At 41.5% G+C, this 12366-nt stretch overlaps 1 pseudogene; it reads right to left on the bottom strand.

The window, feature by feature from the left end:
* Positions 1-504: 504 nt before the first annotated feature.
* On the bottom strand, positions 505-5215 carry LOC147001051 (vomeronasal type-1 receptor 4-like; annotated as a pseudogene).
* Positions 5216-12366: the final 7151 nt, after the last annotated feature.

Genomic DNA, 12366 nt, shown 5'->3' with positions numbered 1-12366 from the left:
ATCACCATGTCTGACCTAAAGCTCTACTACAGAGCAATTGTGATAAAAACTGCATGGGACTGGTATAGTGACAGACAAGTAGACCAACGGAATAGAATTGAAGACCCAGAAATGAACCCACACACCTATGGTCACTTGATCTTCGACAAGGGAGCTAAAAACATCCAGTGGAAGAAAGACAGCATTTTCAACAAATGGTGCTGGCACAACTGGTGGTTATCATGTAGAAGAATGCGAATCAATCCATTCCTATCTCCTTGTACTAAGGTCAAATCTAAGTGGATCAAGGAACTTCACATAAAACCAGAGACACTGAAACTTATAGAGGAGAAAGTGGGGAAAAGCCTTGAAGATATGGGCACAGGGGAAAAATTCCTGAATAGAACAGCAATGGCTTGTGCTGTAAGATCGAGAATTGACAAATGGGACCTCATAAAACTGCAAAGCTTCTGCAAGGCAAAAGACACCGTCAATAAGACAAAAAGGCCACCAACAGATTGGGAAAGGATCTTTACCTATCTTAAATCAGATAGGGGACTAATATCCAATATATATAAAGAACTCAAGAAGGTGTACTCCAGAAAATCAAATAACCCCGTTAAAAAATGGGGCTCAGAGCTAAACAAAGAATTCTCACCTGAGGAATACCAAATGGCTGAGAAACACCTGAAAAAATGTTCAACATCCTTAATCATCAGAGAAATGCAAATCAACACAACCCTGAGATTCCATCTCACACCAGTCAGAATGGCTAAGATCAAAAATTCAGGTGACAGCAGATGCTGGAGAGGATATGGAGAAAGAGGAACACTCCTCCATTGTTGGTGGGATTGCAAGCTTGTTCAACCTCTCTGGAAATCAGTCTGGCGGTTCCTCAGAAAATTGGACATAGTACTACTGGAGGATCCCGCAATACCTCTCCTGGGCATATATCCAGAAGATGTTCCAACCGGTAAGAAGGACACATGCTCCACTATGTTCATAGCAGCCTTATTTATAATAGCCAGAAGCTGGAAAGAACCCTGATGCCCCTCAACAGAGGAATGGATACAAAAAATGTGGTACATTTACACAATGGAGTACTACTCAGCTATTAAAAAGAATGAATTTATGAAATTCCTAGGCAAATGGTTGGACCTGGAGGGCATCATCCTGAGTGAGGTAACACAATCACAAAAGAACTCAAATGATATGTACTCACTAATAAGTGGATATTAGCCCAGAAACTTAGTATACCCGAGATATAAGAGACAATTTGTAAAACACATGAAACTGAAGAAGAACGAAGACCAAAGTGTGGACACTTTGCCCCTTCTTAGAATTGGAAACAATCACCCATGGAAGGAGTTACAGAGACAAAGTTTGGAGCTGAGACAAAAGGATGGAACATCTAGAGACTGCCATATCCAGGGATCCATCCGATAATTAGCCTCCAAACGATGACACCATTGCATACACTAGCAAGATTTTGCTGAAAGGACCCTGATATAGCTGTCTCTTGTGAGACTAGGCCGGGGCCTAGCAAACACAGAAGTGGATGCTCACAGTCAGCTATTGGATGGATCACAGGGCCCCCAAGGAGGAGTTAGAGAAAGTATCCAAGAGCTATAGAGATCTGCAACCCTCTAGGTGCAACAACATTATGAACTAACCAGTACCGTGGAGCTCTTGACTCTAGCTGCATATGTATCAAAAGATGGCCTAGTCGGCCATCACTAGAAAGAGAGGCCCATTGGACATGCAAACTTTATATGCCCCAGTACAGGGGAACGCCAGGGCCAAAAAGTGGGAATGGGTGGATAGGGAAGTGGGGGCAAGGGTATGGGGGACTTTTGGGATAGCATTGGAAATGTAATTGAAGAAAATACGTAATAAGAAAAATTTAAAAAAAAAAAAGAAAGAGAAAAAAATTCTTAAAATCATGTCAGTATCTTATTGTACAGACCCAATTTGAGAAATTAAACAATGAATTTTTCATTAAAATGAATGTAGACTCAGATCCTTTTGCAGCTCTCTGGTGATACAGAGCTGGATGGCTCTGTGGAGTGCACCCGGGCATTAACAAAGGGCAGCTGCAAACAAGCCTTGGTCTGCTTCAGTCACACTCATTGATTGACCTTGGAAAAAGAAAACCTAGAAACCTCAGACATATTAACTGAAGCATTACTGTGTGCTTGATATCCACTTTCTGCTATATCTCCAGTCTATCCCTACAAGAACACTCATGAATGCAACACCATTGGAATGTTTCTGGGTATTTGGGTTCTGTGACTGGTGCATTGGGCTTCTGTTGACTAACTACATACTACATATCATTCTTTCATAATTCTAAGAAGTCCTTTCCACGGATAGATTCTTACAGACACTTTGAATAATCACAAAGTATCCCCGGAGTGCTATCATTTTGCAAGGACAAATAAGGAATTCTTGGAATACCATGATCAAACCACTATAAATTTTTTTTAATTTACTAAATCCATTTGCATGCTTCCAGTCATGGTATTAATAAAACCAGTTTTATGAATTGTAATTAAAGCTTATTTCTCAGGGCTAGATTGATACCTCAGTCATTAAGATGACTGGCCGGCTTTTAGAGGTCCAAGATTCAATTTCAAGGAACCATATTTTAGCTCAGAACCATCTATCTAACTCCAGTCAGTAACAGAATTTGATGGTCTATTCCATCATCTCCAGGCCTCAGGCATGCAGGCATACATATGTTACACAGTCATAAATGCAGGAAAACGCTTCATAAACAATTAATATATGCAAATATAAAAAGTTGACAGTCACTTCTAAAGAGTGGCCAAATAAAGAATAAGGTTTCTATATCACTGCAATTAGCTCAAGGCTGTGAGTCACAAAGATTATTGTCTAAGAATAAACATACTATTAAGCTTCTATATGGGATTTGTTTCTTACCCACAACATAGTAGAAGTGAGATCTTTCTCCTTTATTGATCAGATAGATGAGAGACACATTGTTTCAATGTCTCCCACTGTTCAGCCAGAAGACCATCTCTGTGAATCAGCACAAAGGGGCTGAAAATCGCATAACCAAGGGTCAGAAACTCATGAATATTTACCATCAACGAATACTCCTCTAAAGAGAAACTTAGAAAAAAAGAAAATGCACAATCTGTCCAATAGAAGAAAACAAAACAGAGCATCAGAAGGAGGACACTTTGAGCAGCTCTCAGCTCAGGAGGAGTTCTGTAGAGAAGCTTGGAGTTCTGAAGGTAGAGGACATGTTGATGGTGTTTGTAGAGAAGAAATACCATGTAGCCACTGGCCCCTCCCATGGCACCCTGAAACACTGCATCCCTTAGAACCATGAGAGGAAGAAAAATCCATTTTATTTTCTGACTTGGTAACATAAAATAACAATTGCTCTCATCACCCCTAAAGTGTGATATATTCAGTCTTGTATTTGTGGTAGAATGGATTAGGTTCACACTTATTAAACCATTGAGTATCCAAAAGAATGAGAAGAAGGGAAGGATGTGCCATGCAGACTTTGGCCTGAGCCTCCTCCATCCAGATGCTCTAGGACTGATGATGATGGCCTGGACCACAGTGAGGAGACTGCTGGTGCAGATGGAGAGGCCACGGGCCACCCTCTCCAGAGAAACAATGCTCTTACAGCCTATGTCATCCAGGAAGTTTCTCAAACCAAAAGCTGCTACTGTCTTTCGAAATCCTTTTGTAAGAAGGATTAGGATGTTTGTAAAAGCCAAGTGGATGAGAATAAGGTGTATGGGTTTCTTCTTAACACCTTCTAATAAACGGAAGAAATAATCCACAGAAACAGAAATATTCCCCCAGGGTGCCAATCATAGTCATGAAGAAAAAAAAATGTTTCCTTAATAAACTGCAAAACCATTTTTATTTACTAGATTGAAAAACTTGTATCCAAGACGTAAAGACTTTTTCAAGAAAGGGTCAGTTTTGCATAACAGCATTTTCTAGCATGCAAAAGGCAGTGGTGGACACATGCAATGTTACAGATGAGGTCCCTGACACTCCCTTTCCAGGGAGACTCTGGGATAGTGTGTGTGTGTGTGTGTGCTCCAACAGTGAGTTTGGTAACTGGTATTCAAATCTACAGGTTTAAAGGAGAAATTTTTTTTTAGTTGTGCACTATAAAAGTTGACTTGTTTTTCTCTCTGTCTCTCTCTCTTTCTCTTTCTCTCTTTCTCACACTCTCTTTGTGTGGGGGATGCTGTGTGTGTGTGTGTTCTGTCTGTCTGCATGCATAGATTATCCTGGTATCACTCATCATAGCTAAATTGAATAACAAGTTTCCCCAAATGAAATTTCTTCTTCTGTTTCTCATTCTATTTCATCATATTTCCCCACCTAATTCCCAAAGGCTGAGGCTCATCCTGACCCTGCCTGCCTTCCCCACAGCACACACAGACACTGGGAAACCCTGTGCACCTGCAGCATCTCTCAGATCTGGTAACCTTACCTTCTACACCATCTCCTCTTTTATTCAATATTCCTTTCTTATTTTCTTCTTGATTAGTATAACTATTTCTATATAGTTTGGATTCAAAGTTTTATAACTTCAATTTCTACATCTTATTATTTTTAAAGTTTTTATATTAAACATCCTGTGATTTCACTCTGTGTAAGAGTTCACTAGATATTTTTAAGGTAGCCCTCAATGTCAGTTTATATTGAATAACTTATCCAGACAGGGTACAATAGTTGAAAGTTGAGTCATCAAAAGATATCCTGAAAAAGACTGTTGTGTGAAAAATTAATGTAAGTGCCAGGTTGCAGCCAGTGAAGGTGTCTGGCAGACACTTGGGATGCTTCCTAGGAGAGTGGGTATCAGAGATCTGTGATCCCGGTGGATGGTTTCAGGGAATCTGTGGCCCCAGTAAGTGATAAGGGCATCAAAGGGAGCAAGGAAACGTTCTGGACTAGGGGATGATGATTAAGTAAATGGGAGACAGAATTAATAAGGTGTTAGGTGCTGCCATGGGATGAGTGCAGTTTTGTAGTTATGAGTTCTCAATATGGCTGCATGCAGCACAGTTTCTTGAGGTATCCAGCTGTGAGCAGGGACTCTTCCATCTAAGAGGTCATGATGGCATTTGCCTCTGTGGGGTCTTGTGAGCAGCAGTTATGTCAGTTTGCTTTACAGCCTGCTTCTCCTCCTGTTTCTTTTCCAACCTGTTTGTCAGGCAAGCTGCTTTGTTCTGCATCATTCCAAGCTGATTCCAGGACTTAGACCTCAGCTGGATGTTATTATTCATGTTCAAGTAATCAAGAGATCCAAAGCCACATGATGAGCACAGTGGAAAGGGCACTGGGTATTTGTGCTTGCATCTTTCTAGACCCCTTTGAGCAGGTCTTAGATTGTCTAGGATCAATTATAAAAATAATAATAGTAACAATGCAAACTTATCTTTAAAAAGCCTTGGTTAACTTAATGACTTGATATGTTGGAACTTTAGGGGACTACAATATGTTCTATATATACTTTTATTTCACAGAGGAACAGGTGTAAAGATTAACTGATGCATTTGTCGGTGTGCTTCTCATCCTTTAACCATACCAACTTCCCTGATGATCAGGACAAAGGGGATAAGCACAGCAGAGCCAAGATTTAGAAGTATTCTAACACTTCATGTTGTAGAAGCATGGAACAAGGTAGTGCGATGTTTTAGGTTTGAGAGTTAGAGGATTCCTCTGAGGAGGATTATCTTTTCAGGGTTAAATGTTTATTAGAAACATTATTAACACCAGGCACAGACAGAAGCATGCAGGGGCTCTGAAGAGAGATAAGGCCCATAAAGCATGTGAAGACCCTTATTAGATTTTTCACAGGAAGAGGGTTGGGAAAAAGACTGAAAAGTTTTCTTTCTTATTTTCTTTCTTTCTTTCTCTTTCCCTCTTCCTTTCTTCTTTTCTTTTTTCTTTTTCTTTTCCTTTTTATATTTTTGATATTGTTTTTGTTGTTGTTGTTGTTGTTTCAATTGGCTATTGCTCAGGTGAAGCATGTTTAGTCATTACTGAGGGTCCATAGAAAATGTACACAAGAATATAGAAAAATAATCTACTCTATTTCTGGAACTTGACTATAGGAATTGTCACAGTTTAGCCAAAACTGGCATTACAAAATGGGATAGCCATGGTGAACAGTTAGAACTCATGTAAGAGGATGAAATGAAAATTACTTGATAAAAAGATAAGGAAACAAGTCATAAGAATGAGTACACTTCGCAGCTCTGGTGTCTGAATTGGAACTGTTTGCCAATGTATAGATGAGGACACCAGTGTAGAGGACACCAGTGGGATGTCTATACACGAAGAGACCATTGACCTTCATATGAACCACTATACAGTACCATTGACCCACTGTGCAAACACATGAGATGCTGAAAGATTAAGTCACAAAGAGGAAGTGAGGGAGAAGAGGAAGGAGGAGGGTAAAGGTTGAGGGGGAAGGGAAAGATTGGAAAAAGAGAGAGGAGAGAGGAAAGGAGAAAGGAGGAGAGGGGAGGAGAGGAGGGGAGGGGAGGGGGGGAGGGGAGAAGAGGGGAGAAGAGACGAGAGGAGAAGAGAAGAGAAGAGAAGAGAAGAGAAGAGAAGAGAAGAGAAGAGAAGAGAAGAGAAGAGAAGAGAAGAGAAGAGAAGAGAAACCCCTCACCTCACTATCTGCGAGGATGGCACTGAGAACAGGAAGTTCAGTCCCTGATAGGCAGACAGATGAGGACCAGTAATAGATAACAGAGAAAGCAAACATCCAGTCCAGAGACAAAGGCTTTAAGACGTGGCAGGCTTTTCTTTTAGTTTGTGGACTGATCTCACAAACTAAGGGCTGGATTAGGATATGTTTACACTACAGTTGTGGGCCTATTAGCCTCCCTTTCTTCATTCAAATTAAACAAGCTAAACTTAGGAGAACCCTACCAAGATCCTTAGAGCACCCGACCCTCGGGCAGAAGCTGGTCTATGGCTTCCCAAGTCCCCTGCCCCTTTGCTTTGCAGAGGGTCCTTCTCCGTGTCTGACTCACTGTGTGTATGCTCATCCCTAACAAAAGTCTTTCTTTGCCAGAGACCATCCCGTGAGAAAGCGAGCCCTTCACAATCTCCCTAACAGGCCAAATGGCCTCGTGCTAGGAGCTGGTTATCACTCCCTCCTCCCTATTCCCTTCCTGGCACCTGAGGCTGTAAAAGCTGAATTATAGTCCCCTCTTCCTTATCTCTTCCTGACTCCTATGACATCCAAGGACTTGAGTTACACGAGGAGCCCAGCCTGACACCCAAGGCTGTTAAGGAGGATCTATGTTCCAGAGATAAGATGCAGAGTGCCCGCTGCCTGGCGCCTGACTTCAGCCCTCATGTCAGCAGATGCCCACTTCTTTGTTCTTTGTAAAATTCCCCCTCAACCCCTCCCTATTCCCCTCGATGTATGCTTTAAAACAAGGCACCTCAGCCTAATAAACGAGACCTTGACAATTTTGCTTGGTCTCCTGCCTCTCCTTCCCTTCCTCCCATTTCCTTCCAGGTTTGCAGTCCCCTGAATAACTGAATCCTGCAGGACGGGATATTTCTTCATTCTGTCTGCTGTTTCTGTCTTCAATGTCAGATATTCTTTTCTATGCTGGTTAATGTTTTGTAACTGGCAGAGAAAATGAACCCAATCAAGACCCTCTAGACAGTAATGTGATGACTAAGGAGACTCCATTTTGTGCTAGGCACCTGTCGTGGTACCTCTTAGTTTGTCTCTGACTCCAGTTGCTAGTAGGTAAGTTCCCAGTATCCTAAGTGACCCCCTCCACCACCCTAAATTTACAGCTGTAACCACATAGCTGTTATAACATAGCTGACTGCCTTTTGGCTCCTATAACATGTATATGCAGACATTCAAGGACTATTCTGAGGTCTCCTTGGCTGTGTAAACTTGGCAGAGCAGAATTGTCCTTAGCTTGCTTATGCGGAAGCTCAAGGTCTTCCTGTATATTCACCTTTAAATATCCTTCCCTCACCTGCCTTCATGTGGCAGTCTCAAGTTTGGCTCAGAGACTGTTGTTCTGCTAGCAGCTTTGATAAATGACAGTCCTTACTGCATACAAACTCTGTAACAGTAACAGTAGCATAATACAACACCCACAAAACATTGCAACTCCAGATCTATCTTATCATGCTACTGGATGCTGTGATATAATAGAGAAATCTGGAGTTCATCAAGATCCAAAAGAGAAATAAATAAGCAAGACTACATTGTCATGTAGTCTCTGATCAAAGCTTCTCCAAGGGGTGGTCCTGGGACTGATGGTAACACCAGGGACGATGCCAAGGTGACCTACAGAACAGGTGTAAAGGTTCAGAGACATCTTTTCTAGGTAAACCATGCTTTCACAAACATTTCTAGGATTTTCTAAAAGAAAAAGAAACTGTAATCACTTCTCTGACCCACTGAGCACACAGAGATAGAGAGCAAAATTGTTCTTCTCTTGAAGGTGGGCATAGATGAACTGTTGGTCACAGGTACAAAGTTGCCCTCAGGTAGAGTAATTCCACGGATGTAGTGCACACATGGTGACTGTGGTATACACTGTAATGCACACTGGGAATTCACTGAGACTTCAGGGGAACTCACTTTACGAAAGAAATGGTAACAAAGGTCATGGATATGTTAATTCAGTTCATCTGGAAGATTTCAGAATCTATCAAAGCCATATCTATTGAAGGTTAATTATATATCACTTTTACTTTTAATAATGCAAGAGGAAGTACAGATAGCAAATCACTTTGGATAGAAATGTCCTGTGGGGTACTGACCTCTCATTCTCACCCACATTGCCCACTCCATGAGATAGATGGCAAAACATACTATAAACACACACTTGGTGGTTTGAGAGAGTTGGTGAGACCCAGTATTTTACTTGGTGCTTGAGCCTGTAAACCTCACCTTTTGGAGTAATTTCACCACAGCTATCTCTCACTGGAGGCCATAACTGTTAGTCCACAGGCATGCGCCTCCATGTAGCTCCAGAAGCCTCTAACTTTCCAAGAGTCCTTGGTTCCATTCTCAGGAAAGGAATCAGCCCTAGCAGCAGAAACAGAACAAATCAACTCAGCTACAAGAAGGAAGGCAAGAAAGCATGAGGCAGGATGATCTTCCCTCTGACACACACTTTTAACCTGAGTTCTTAACATCAGGGGCCACCCACAATCAGGTGGGTCTTTCCGAATCAATCAAGACAGAACAACTCTAAATGAGGCTCCTTACTCAAGTGATACAAATTTGTGACATGTTCCCATAAAATCTAAACATAATAGTGGTCTTTAATCTGTATTATAAAACATTAAAAGCCTAGTTTATCTTAGTAAAGAGCATTATTTCAGAGACCCACAGCATGGCCTATCTCTTGCTTTAGTGTGGAGAGTTTCACTCTTAGACCAGGGAAAGAGCTCAGACAGCCTTGGGTCCCCTCCAGGCATAGCTCATCTCCAGAGAGAGCAGTTCAACCCCACTCCCTGCAAGGTCTGTTTGGATTTTTGACCAAGCCAGCTCAGTCTGTCAATGGGTTCTCAAGGGAGGGAGCAAGACCTAAAAATAAATAAATAAATAAATACAATTAAACAACACCATAGCATGATCCCAGCCAGTTCTGAGGCTGAAGCAGGTTTATTTTTTCCCAGTCTGATTTTATGCCATCTTAATTACATGCAAATATTAAGATCAGTTCTAGGTTTAGGAACAAACAAGGCAAGAAACACAAATAGTGAAGGAACAAGCAAGGCAATAAACAAAGTCCCGTGATCACTGTTTGTAGGGGCTTATCAGGATGAGTAGCCATTCCAATATCGAATAAAATCAACTTTTAAACCAAAAGTTGTCAAAAAGGATAAGGAAGAACACTTTATACTGGTCAAAGAGAAAAAACTACCAAGATGAACTCTCAAATCTAAACATCTATACTCCAAATGCAAAGGTACCCACATTCATAAAAGAAACTTTACTAAAGCTCAAAGCACACATCACACCCCATACAATAATAGTGGAAGACTTCAACACCCCACTTTCAGCAATGGACAGATCATGGAAACAGAAACTAAACAAACAGTGAAACTAACCGAAATTATGAACCAACTGGATCTATCAGATATTTATAGAACATTTTATCCTAAAACAAAAGAATATACCTTCTTCTCAGCACCTCATGGTACCTTCTCCAAAATTGACCATATAATCAGTTACAAAACAGGTCCCAAGAGAACAAGAAGATTAAAATCATCCCACACACCCTATCATACCACCATGGACTAAGGCTGGTCTTAAATACTAACAAAAACAATGGAAAGCACACATACATGTGGAAGCTGAACAACACTCTACTCAATGATAACATGGTCAAGGAAGAAATAAAGAAAAAATTAAAGGCTTTTTAGAATTTAATGGAAATAAAGACATATGATACCAAAACTTATGGGACACAATGAAAGTAGTGATAAGAGGAAAATTTATATCTCTAAGTGCCTCCAAAAAGTAACTGAAGAGAGCTTACACTAGCAGCTTCACAGCACACCTGAAAGCTCTAGAACAAAAAGAAGCAAATACACCCAAGAGGAGTAGAGGGCAGAAAATAAACTCAGGGCTGAAATCAACCAAATAGAAACAAAAAGAACTATACAAAGAATCAACCAAACCAGGAGCTGGTCCTTTGATAAAATCAACAAGCTAGATAAACCCTTAGCCAGACTAACCAGAGGGTACAGAGACCATATCCAAATTAACAAAATCAGAAGTAGAAAGGGAAACATAACAACAAAATATATCTTAAAATAATTATTCTGGAGGTAGGGCCACAGGCCTCATCCGGCCGGAACAGCACCTGTGTAGCTAGAGCGCAGGGTCGGCTGACACCCGCCAGCTACCCACGACCCCTGCCACAGGATTTTGAGACTGCTGGTGAGTGGAACACAGCTTCTGCTCCAGTCCAGTCACGCGGGACCTGAGACTGCTCTGGTTGGGGAGGCAGAAATCCGGCCTACGTAGGGCCACAAGCCTCTTCCGGTCAGAAAAGCACCGGGGTAGCTAGGGCGCAGAGTCGGCTGACACTCGCCAGCTACCCACAACACCCGCCACAGGATCTTAAGACTTCTGGTGAGTGGAACACAGCTTCTGCTCCAATCCAATTGCACGCGGGACCTGAGACTGCATTAGTTAGGGAAGCAAAAACCGGCCTGAGTAGGGCCACAGGCCTCATCCGGCCGGAACAGCACCTGTGTAGCTAGAGCGCAGGGTCGGCTGACACCCGCCAGCTACCCACGACCCCCGCCACAGGATTTTGATACTGCTGGTGAGTGGAACACAGCTTCTGCTCCACTCTTTAAACAGTGACAACGACAACAACTAACCCCAGAGATTACCAGATGGCAAAAGGTAAACGTAATAATCTTACTAACAGAAACCAAGACCACTCACCATCATCAGAACCCAGCACTCCCACTTCGCCCAGTCCAGGGCACCCCAACACACCGGAAAAGCTGGACACGGATCTAAAAGCATATCTCCTGATGATGGTAGAGGACTTCAAGAAGGACTTTAATAACACACTTAAAGAAATACAGGAGAACACTGCTAAACAGGTAGAAGACATTAAAGAGGAAGCACAAAAATCCCTTAAAGAATTGCAGGAGAACACTGCTAAAGAGTTACAAATCCTTAAAGAAAAACAGGATAACCTAATCAAACATGTAGAAGTCCTTAATGAAAAACAGGAAAACACATCCAAACAGATGAGGGAAATGAACAAAACCATACTAGACCTAAAAAGGGAAGTAGACACAATAAAGAAAACACAAAATGAGGCAACACTGGAGATAGAAACCCTAGGAAAGAAATCTGGAACCATAGATACCAGCATCAGCAACAGAATACAAGAGATGGAAGAGAGAATCTCAGGTGCAGAAGATTCCATAGAGAACATCGGCACAACAATCAAGGAAAATGTAAAATGCAAAAAGATCCTAACTCAAAACATCCAAGAAATACAGGACACAATGAGAAGACCAAACTTACGGATAATAGGAGTGGATGAGAATGAAGATTTTCAACTCAAAGGACCAGCAAACATCTTCAACAAAATTATAGAAGAAAACTTCCCAAATCTAAAGAAAGAGATGCCCATGAACATACAAGAAGCCTACAGAACTCCAAATAGACTGGACCAGAAAAGAAATACCTCCCGACACATAATAATCAGAACAACAAATGCTCTAAATAAAGATAGAATACTAAAAGCAGTAAGAGAAAAAGGCCAAGTAACATATAAAGGCAAGCCTATCAGAATTACACCAGATTTTTCACCAGAGACTATGAAAGCCAGAAGATCCTGG

Source organism: Mus caroli, unplaced genomic scaffold (assembly GCF_978045245.1).
Source record: "Mus caroli unplaced genomic scaffold, Mus_caroli_1 scaffold_15, whole genome shotgun sequence".
Taxonomy (NCBI): domain Eukaryota; kingdom Metazoa; phylum Chordata; class Mammalia; order Rodentia; family Muridae; genus Mus; species Mus caroli.
This window is presented reverse-complemented; position numbering and strand designations above follow the sequence as displayed.